Source organism: Lithobates pipiens, unplaced genomic scaffold (assembly GCF_037356315.1).
Source record: "Lithobates pipiens isolate NorthernLeopardFrog02 unplaced genomic scaffold, aLitPip1_a1.2 Scaffold_23, whole genome shotgun sequence".
Lineage (NCBI taxonomy): Eukaryota > Metazoa > Chordata > Amphibia > Anura > Ranidae > Lithobates > Lithobates pipiens.
The window spans coordinates 100,230,034-100,241,002 of NW_027507785.1; positions in this window are offsets into that span (position 1 = coordinate 100,230,034).

Here is a 10,969-nt window from a genome sequence, read left to right on the forward strand (position 1 = left end):
TACCTGTCCACTACACCGCCCCTACCTGTCCACTACACTAACCCACTACACCGCCCCTACCTGTCCACTACACTAACCCACTACACCGCCCCTACCTGTCCACTACACCGCCCCTACCTGTCCACTACACCGCCCCTACCTGTCCACTACACTAACCCACTACACCGCCCCTACCTGTCCACTACCCCTACCTGTCCACTACACCGTCCCTACCTGTCCACTACACTAACCCACTACACTGCCCCTACCTGTCCACTACACTGCCCCTACCGGTCCACTACACTGCCCCTACCGGTCCACTACACTGCCCCTACCGGTCCACTACACTAACCCACTACACTGCCCCTACCTGTCCACTACACTGCCCCTACCGGTCCACTACACTGCCCCTACCTGTCCACTACACTAACCCACTACACTGCCCCTACCTGTCCACTACACTGCCCCTACCTGTCCACTACACTGCCCCTACCTGTCCACTACACTAACCCACTACACTGCCCCTACCTGTCCACTACACTGCCCCTACCTGTCCACTACACTGCCCCTACCTGTCCACTACACTAACCCACTACACTGCCCACTACACTAACCCACTACACTGCCCCTACCTGTCCACTACACTAACCCACTACACTGCCCCTACCTGTCCACTACACTGCCCCTACCTGTCCACTACACTAACCCACTACACTGCCCCTACCTGTCCACTACACTGCCCCTACCTGTCCACTACACTAACCCACTACACCGCCCCTACCTGTCCACTACACCGCCCCTACCTGTCCACTACACTAACCCACTACACCGCCCCTACCTGTCCACTACACCGCCCCTACCTGTCCACTACACCGCCCCTACCTGTCCACTACACTAACCCACTACACTGCCCCTACCTGTCCACTACACTGCCCCTACCGGTCCACTACACTGCCCCTACCGGTCCACTACACTGCCCCTACCTGTCCACTACACTAACCCACTACACTGCCCCTACCTGTCCACTACACTGCCCCTACCTGTCCACTACACTGCCCCTACCTGTCCACTACACTGCCCCTACCTGTCCACTACACTGTCCATACCTGTCCACTACACCGCCCCTACCTGTCCACTACACCACCCCTACCTGTCCACTACCCCTACCTGTCCACTACACCGTCCCTACCTGTCCACTACACTAACCCACTACACTGCCCCTACCTGTCCACTACACTGCCCCTACCGGTCCACTACACTGCCCCTACCGGTCCACTACACTGCCCCTACCGGTCCACTACACTAACCCACTACACTGCCCCTACCTGTCCACTACACTGCCCCTACCGGTCCACTACACTGCCCCTACCTGTCCACTACACTAACCCACTACACTGCCCCTACCTGTCCACTACACTGCCCCTACCTGTCCACTACACTGCCCCTACCTGTCCACTACACTAACCCACTACACTGCCCCTACCTGTCCACTACACTGCCCCTACCTGTCCACTACACTGCCCCTACCTGTCCACTACACTAACCCACTACACTGCCCACTACACTAACCCACTACACTGCCCCTACCTGTCCACTACACTAACCCACTACACTGCCCCTACCTGTCCACTACACCGCCCCTACCTGTCCACTACACCGCCCCTACCTGTCCACTACACTAACCCACTACACTGCCCCTACCTGTCCACTACACTGCCCCTACCGGTCCACTACACTGCCCCTACCGGTCCACTACACTGCCCCTACCTGTCCACTACACTAACCCACTACACTGCCCCTACCTGTCCACTACACTGCCCCTACCTGTCCACTACACTGCCCCTACCTGTCCACTACACTGCCCCTACCTGTCCACTACACTGTCCATACCTGTCCACTACACCGCCCCTACCTGTCCACTACACCGCCCCTACCTGTCCACTACCCCTACCTGTCCACTACACCGTCCCTACCTGTCCACTACACTAACCCACTACACTGCCCCTACCTGTCCACTACACTGCCCCTACCGGTCCACTACACTGCCCCTACCGGTCCACTACACTGCCCCTACCGGTCCACTACACTAACCCACTACACTGCCCCTACCTGTCCACTACACTGCCCCTACCGGTCCACTACACTGCCCCTACCTGTCCACTACACTAACCCACTACACTGCCCCTACCTGTCCACTACACTGCCCCTACCTGTCCACTACACTGCCCCTACCTGTCCACTACACTAACCCACTACACTGCCCCTACCTGTCCACTACACTGCCCCTACCTGTCCACTACACTGCCCCTACCTGTCCACTACACTGCCCCTACCTGTCCACTACACTAACCCACTACACTGCCCACTACACTAACCCACTACACTGCCCCTACCTGTCCACTACACTAACCCACTACACTGCCCCTACCTGTCCACTACACTGCCCCTACCTGTCCACTACACTAACCCACTACACTGCCCCTACCTGTCCACTACACTGCCCCTACCTGTCCACTACACTAACCCACTACACCGCCCCTACCTGTCCACTACACCGCCCCTACCTGTCCACTACACCGCCCCTACCTGTCCACTACACTAACCCACTACACTGCCCCTACCTGTCCACTACACTGCCCCTACCGGTCCACTACACTGCCCCTACCGGTCCACTACACTGCCCCTACCTGTCCACTACACTAACCCACTACACTGCCCCTACCTGTCCACTACACTGCCCCTACCTGTCCACTACACTGCCCCTACCTGTCCACTACACTGCCCCTACCTGTCCACTACACTGTCCATACCTGTCCACTACACCGCCCCTACCTGTCCACTACACCGCCCCTACCTGTCCACTACACCGCCCCTACCTGTCCACTACACTAACCCACTACACTGCCCCTACCTGTCCACTACACTGCCCCTACCGGTCCACTACACTGCCCCTACCGGTCCACTACACTGCCCCTACCGGTCCACTACACTGCCCCTACCTGTCCACTACACTGCCCCTACCTGTCCACTACACTAACCCACTACACTGCCCCTACCTGTCCACTACACTGCCCCTACCTGTCCACTACACTGCCCCTACCTGTCCACTACACTGCCCCTACCTGTCCACTACACTAACCCACTACACTGCCCCTACCTGTCCACTACACTGCCCCTACCTGTCCACTACACTAACCCACTACACTGCCCCTACCTGTCCACTACACTGCCCCTACCTGTCCACTACACTGCCCCTACCTGTCCACTACACTAACCCACTACACTGCCCCTACCTGTCCACTACACTGCCCCTACCGGTCCACTACACTGCCCCTACCGGTCCACTACACTGCCCCTACCGGTCCACTACACTGCCCCTACCTGTCCACTACACTGCCCCTACCTGTCCACTACACTAACCCACTACACTGCCCCTACCTGTCCACTACACTGCCCCTACCTGTCCACTACACTGCCCCTACCTAACCTACCAGTCCACTACACTGCCCAACCTGATCCCTACATTGACATACATGTCCACTACACTGCCCTACCTACCTTTCTAAACTGCCCCACCTGTGTCCACTACACTGACATACATGTCAACTACACTGACCTTCCTACCTGACCCACTACACTCCTTCCTGCACTACTCCCCCACACATGTACAATCCAGGTAGATTTGTGGATTTTGCTTACCTGTCTCCAGGGCCTCCCTCCATGATGATCACCCATCAGATCAGTGCACTCCCCCAGCTGTTCCTCTGTATCCCACGCTGCGTGCACACTCATCTGCGCTAAGCACCGCACCGCACCGCCCCTCACGCACACACCAGCCGCCCGAGTTCCGCACCTGAGGAATCATGGGGAACAGGCTGTACCACAGGAGTCCCTTGGCGGGGGGAGGGTGCTGCGGAGGAGTGCCTTGCCCGGGACATGCCTAACTGAATGAAATCCTAAGGTGGGGGGTGGGGCGGGAGTAAACACTTGCACAGTTGGGTCACTCTTGGGTCAGCAGTAATCATGTCAGCACAGGAATGATGTTGCGCTCGGGACAGAGCACTGCCCCCACGCTACACTACTGGGGCTGCCCGGGCCAGATGACATCATCGGCAGATGCAGAATAGCTGACGGGCTGCATCTGTTTCATTGCGGGACACTGTATTGTCCCGGAATGAAGGTGCCCGGGACCCGGGACAGACCTGCCAATTGCGGGAATGTCCCGGGCAATCCGGGACATGTGGGCACCCTAATTAGTAAAAGGAATAGTATACCATCATTGGTATCAGTGGAAGAAATAGTGCCCCCTTGTTGGTGTTAGTGGGAGGAATAGTGCCCAAAGGGCCAGATAAAGGCTAGCAAAGGGCCAGATCTGGCCCTCGGCCGCAGTTTGGAGATCCCTGAGGTACACCTATCAGCAAAAGTATGCAGGCAAAGGACACACCCCTTGCCACACCCCCTTAAAGGAGAATTATACAAAAAAAACAATATTGGTTAAACTCACAAGTGCTTTTTTACCACTACTATTCCTTTATACTGGATTTTGGAAATGCAATTTAGAAATCAGATAAAAGGTTTAGCTGGAAAACACTTTATGATAGCTAAAAAGTGCATTTTATATACATCTATATAGATCAGATCAAAATGAGGGACAAATGAGGAGGAATGCATCAAATCAGGTACAGTTGGGAGACATGTATATAATAATAAAGCCCTGGTGGAAGCCCACAGGTCTCCTGTGGGTTGGTGATCACTGATCATCACTTGCACAGTCCTCCCTATAGGCAGAGCACAGCCATTCAGCAGCATTGAATCACTGGGACAAACGACCTTTCCCTGGGATCTCCATATACTAACAAGGACAACCATGAGCCTTCCCTGGGAGCTCCGTGTACAGTCACAGTATGACTCCCTCCTCCATTGTTGCTAAGAGCACGGCGAGTGGGAGGAGACAGGTGGCGGCCCCGCCCTCCGCACATGGCAATCTCCTGCAGGCAGAGAGAGAGGAGGAAGACGGTGTGTGTCAGGTAATGGCGGGGTCAGGGGTCACAAGGTGAGGGGTGAGAGCCGGGGGGACTGCGGAGCGCAGTGTGCGGGCCTCTCCTGGTCTGTATGAGGGGCCGGTGTGCGGGGTGGTGCAGGCCTGTGTGTACACAAAGGATGGACAATACAGGAAGACACAGAGGGCTGACAATGGAGCTCATCCATTCATGGAGGGGGGAAGGGCAGCACAGGGGGGTAATGTGATTGTTTACCCCTTTTTTTTTTTTTTTTATATATTTACCTACAGGTTAGACTCAATTAAAGCTTATCTGTAGGTAAAATGAATCTCTCCCGAAGCTGTATGTTTTAAGAGATATTCACTTTGCATGCAGCTGCTGACGTCAGCGGTGTATGCGCTGTGAAGGTCTGGCAGATGCCGCTGCAAAGAAGTCCCCCGCATGGGAGTGACAACGTCGCGGCTCCGGCCACTCGGCGATGGAGCCGCAAACCCGGAAGACACGCTGAGGGGAAATGTCAGCTCCCTCGGCGTGGACCGGGATCAGCTGCTGACGCCTCGTTCTAAGGTAAGTATTTCATAATGTGCTAGTATGCGCTGAATGCTAGCTCATTGTGCCTTTTGCCTTTATCGGTTTAAAAAAAATATATATGTTTTTGCGTGGGTATACAACTGCTATGAAGGAAGGGGCTCTTCACTCCCAGCACAAGCTCCATGATCTTTCTGAGATGGGACAATGAGAAGGGCCAGTGCTACCAATAGGCAAACTAGGCAGCCGCCTAGGGCGCTCAGCCACTGGTGTCCCTACTCTCCTCTCTGCAGCAAGCAAGTAAGCCTGAGCATCAGCAGGCAGCCACCGCTCTGTTTTCACATAGCGTCACAGGTGCAGCCGCGGCGGAGGACTGTGCCTGTGTCCTGACTACCGAATGGAAGCAAGCAAACATTCATTTATAAATGCTGGTGAGGCTGCACTTGATGGGCGCTGGTAAGGCTGCACTTGATGGGAGCTTCATTAAAAAAGTGGGGTATACATGGGCAAGGAAAAGGGGGGCAGCAAATGAGGTTTCACCTAGGGCAGTGATGGCAAACCTTGACACCTCATGTTTTGGAACTACATTTTCCATGATGCTCAGCTACAGTGCACAAGTATCATGGGAAATGTAGTTCCAAAACATCTGGGGTGCCGAGGTTCACCATCACTGACCTAGAGTGTCAAAAATCTTTGCACCAGCCCTGGAAGGAGGGAGACGGAAACCCTAATGATATTGATAATGCACTGTGTATTATAGACCTATACAATGAGGGAGGGGGGGGGGAGTATTTGATCCCCTGCTGATTTTGTACGTTGCCCACTGACAAATGATCGCTTTATCATTTTAATGGTAGGTTTATTTTAACAGCGAGAGACAGAATAACAAAAATATCCAGAAAAAACGCATTTCAAAAAAGTTATAAATTGATTTGCATTTTAATGAGAGAAATAAGTATTTGACCCAAAAATATGACTTAGTACTTTGTGGCAAAACCCTGGTTGGCAATCACAGAGGTCAGACATTTCTTGTAGTTGGCCTCCAGGTTGGCACACATCTTAGGAGGGATTTTGTCCTACTCCTCTTTGTAGATCCTCTACAAGTCATTACGTTTTCAAGGCTGACGTTTGGTAACTCGCACCTTCATCTCCCTCCACATATTTTCTATGGGATTAAGGTCTGGAGACTGGCTAGGCCACTCCAGGCCCTAATGTGCTTCTTCTTGAGCCACTCCTTTGTGACCTGGCTGAGGGAAGGAGGTTCCCACCCATCGTCCCTTTGATGCGGGGAAATTGCCCTGTCCCCTTAGTAGAAAAAACGCCCCCAAAGCATAATGTGTGTACCTCCATGTATGACGGTGGGGATGGTATTCTTGAGTCATAAGCAGCATTCCTTCTCCTCCAAACACGGTGAGTTATTATTATTATTATTATTATTATTATACAGGTTTTATATAGCGCTAACAGTTTGCTCAGCGCTTTACAACATGAGGGCAGACATTACAGTTACATTACAATTTGGTACAAGAGGAATCAGAGGGCCCTGCTCGTTAGAGCTTACAATCTAAAAAGGAAGGGGCAATTGATACAAGAGGTAATAGCTGTGGGGGATGAGCTGATGGAGGAAGTAAAACAGTGTTAATTAGAAGCAGGATAGACTTCTTTGAAGAGAAGGGTTTTCAGGGATCGTCTAAAGATGGATAGATTAGGGGACAGTCGGACAGATTGGGGTAGGGAGTTCCAAAGGACTGGAGAAATTCTGGAGGCGAGCATGGGAGGAGGTGACAAGGGAACTAGAGAGCAGGAGGTCTTGGGATGACCGAAGAGGACGGCTCATCTTGATTTTGGTTTTATCTGACCACAACACTTTCACCCAGTTCTCTGAATCCTTCAGATGTTCATTAGCAAACTTCAGACGGGTCTGTACTGTGCTTTTTTTAAATAGGGGGGCATTGCGGGTGCTGCAGAATTGCAGTCCTTCACAGCGTAGTGTTACCAATTGTTTTCTTGGTGACTATGGTCCCAGCTGCCTTGAGATCATTGACAAGTTTCTCCCGTGTAGTTCTGGGCCATTCTTATGATCATTGAAGCTCCACACGGTGAGATCTTGCATGGAGCCCCAGACCCAGACAGTTATTTTGTGTTTCTTCCATTTTGGGACTAATTGCACCAACTGTTGTCACCCTCCCACCAAGCTGCTTGGTGTTGGTCCTATAGCCCATTCCAGCCTTGTGTAGGTCTACAATATTGTCTCTGACATCCTTGGACAGCTCTTTGGTCTTGGCCATGGTGGAGAGATTAGAATCTGATTGCTTCTGTGAACTGGTTTCTTTTATACAGGTAACAAGCTGAGATTAGGAGCACTCCATTTAAAAGGATCTCAGGTTGTTACCTGTATAGAAGGCACCTGGGAGCCAGAAATCTTGCTGATTGATGGGGGATCAAATACTTATTTCACTCATTAAAATGAAAATCAATTTATAACTTTTTTTGAAATGCGTTTTTCTGGATATTGTTGTTGTTATTTGGTCTCTCACTGTTAAAATAAAACTACCAATAAAATTATAGACTTATCATTTCTTTGTCAGTGGGCAAATGTACAAAATCAGCAAAGGATCAAATACCCATTTCCCCTCACTCTGTGTGTGTGTGTGTGTGTGTGTGTGTGTGTGTATATATATATATATCACAGCGCTAACCAGGAAGTGCCAGTAAAGGGCTTTCCTCGGTTCGTGCTGATCGGGGGGGTGGTCTGTGCTGATAATTAGCACATTGATTATCAGCGCAGCCCCCATGAGAGGTGCCCATCAAAGGGCAATCAGTGCCCCATCAGTAGTGCCTATCGGTAGCTCCTCATCAGTGCCCATTAGTGCAACCTCATTAGTGCCCGTCAGTGAAGGAGAAAACAAAATTTTATAACAAACAAAGAAAAACGTTTTCCCTCCCCCCCTTCTTTTTTTTTTTTTTTTATTTTTTTATTTTTTTTTAAGTTTGTTTAGAAAAAAATAAAAAACAGTGGTTATCAAATATCACAAAAGAAAGCTCTATTTGTCGAAAGAAAATGATAAAAATGTAGTTTGGGTACAGTGTTGTATGACCACGCAATTGTCATTCAAATTGCGACAGCACTGAAAATTGTCCTGGACAGGAAGGGGAGAAGGTGCTTTGTATTTAAGTGGTTAAAGGGACGCAGTGCTAAATAGCAAAACATGGCTTGATCATGAAGGGGGTAAAACCTTCCGGAGCGGTTAAAGCAGGGATCCTCAAACTACGGCCCTCCAGCTGTTGTGAAACTACACATCCCATGAGGCAATGTAAAACTCTGACATTCACAGACATGACTAGGCATGATGGGAATTGTAGTTCCTGAACAACTGGAGGGCCATAGTTTGAAGACCCATGGGTTTAAGTGTAGCTGTACATTTCCATAGGTGAATAGTACATTTAGGCCCTTTTCACACAGCCAGGTAACTGTGACCTCTGGATTCCTGTTGCAAGAATCGGTGGATTCTTGCTGCTGGAGTGATTGAGTTATGCAATTGGCAGCAGCCGCCCAGGCCATTTAAAGTAATGGTGGTCTGATAGCGGCTGTTGCTGTTCTTATGTAGCTGCACACAGAGCAGATAGCTGCGGTGAGGGACAGATGTCCGAGTCTGGATGCAACTGACTTCTGCAGGAATCCTTCAGCCAAAGCTACCTGACTGTCTAAAATGTGCCTTATTGATCGGGGCTTTACATCAAAATAAAGGGCAGAACAGAATAGGGACAGGCATGACCCATGTGTTCAACATTTATTAGATGCTGTCAGAGGGATGTTCCTGGACCGTCCTCCGGTATCCTGAGCAGTTGGAAGATACCAAATCTGCAGACTGTGGTAGGCCTAGTCGCCTATAGGACACATCTGGGATGTATTGCCAGTTTTCTTTGAATTGTTAATTTTTTCTAATAAAACCTAGATTTTTTTAAAATTTGGGGAAGAGGGGTCACTAATAAATTCTATTAAAAATTATAATTATCAGTTTTATGTAAAGCTGGCCATAGATGGATTGAAATTCAGCGGGTAGTCAATCAGGAACTTTGAAAAACTTTTTGTCATAAAATTGCTGTCAGAATACAATGCCCTGGAGGGGGTGGGGTGTAGAAAGAGGAACCTGTTTATTTTTTATTTTTTTCAGTCTGCTAAAAAAATTATCCATGGCCAGCTTAACCACTTCGCATCCAGGCCAATTCTGACATTTCTCTCCTACATGTAAAATTCTATTTTTTTTGCTAGAAAATTACATAGAGCCCCCAAACATTATATATGTTTTTTTTTTTTTTTTTTTTAGCAAAGACCCTAGAGAATACAATGGCGATCGTTGCAAATTTTTTAGCTCACACGGTATTTGCGCAGCAATTTTTCAAACACGTGTTTTGTTTTTTTAATAAAAAAAAAAAAAAAAACAGTTTTATGCTTACAAAAAACAAAACATTAGTTAGCCCATTTTTTGTACATAATGTGAAAGATGAAGTTACGCTGAGTAAATAGATACCTAACATGACACTTCAAAATTGCATACACTCGTGGAATGGCAGTATGGTGGAATAGGCGACGCTTTTTATTTATTTTATTTTTTTCTGGTTACATATTTTGAGTTACAGAGGAGGTCTAGAATTATTGCTCTCGCTGTAATGTTTTCAGCGATACCTCACATGTGTGGTTTGATCACCGTTTTCATATGTGGGCAGGACTTCGCGTGTGAGCACACAGGGACAGGGGCGCTTTAAATTTTTTTTTTTTTTTTTTTTTATTGTTAATGGTATTTTTATTTTTTGAGTTTAACACTTTGATCAAAAAAAAATTTTTTTTTAATTTTATTCTTTTATTCTTATCACAAGGAATGTAAACATCCCTTGTAATAGGAATGTAATCGGTCCTCTTTACAGTGAGATATGAGGTCAGTAAGACCCTGCATCTCCCCTCTAGGCTGGGGAGCCTGAAATAAAAGAAAAATAAACTATTTTGGCTTCCCAGCTGAGGCGGTGCCATTCATTTTGAATGCAGGGGCCTGGCATGATGTCCTAACATTGCACCCAGCCTCCGAACGATCATAGAGATTCTGGTGACCATTTGACCCGCTAGAAATCTCTATGATCATCATCCGGGGCTGGCGGATCCTGTCTCCGACTCACCGATGGAAGTGGTGAGTCGGTAGAAGCACTGGAGGGCGGCAGGAGGGGGTCCCATCTCACCTGTAAGAACGATCAAGCAGCAGAACAGCCACTATGATCATTCTTATGGTGTAGGGAATCGCCGGCACTAAAAGAGGATATCTGAATGATGTCTGATGTCTTCAGATATACCCCTGGAAAGTCAAGGACGTCCCTGGACATACCTTGGGCGAGAAGTGGTTAAAGTCTCGTTATTTTTAAAGGGGGGGGGGGAATATTAAACTTACCTGCTCTGTGTAGTGGTTTTGCAC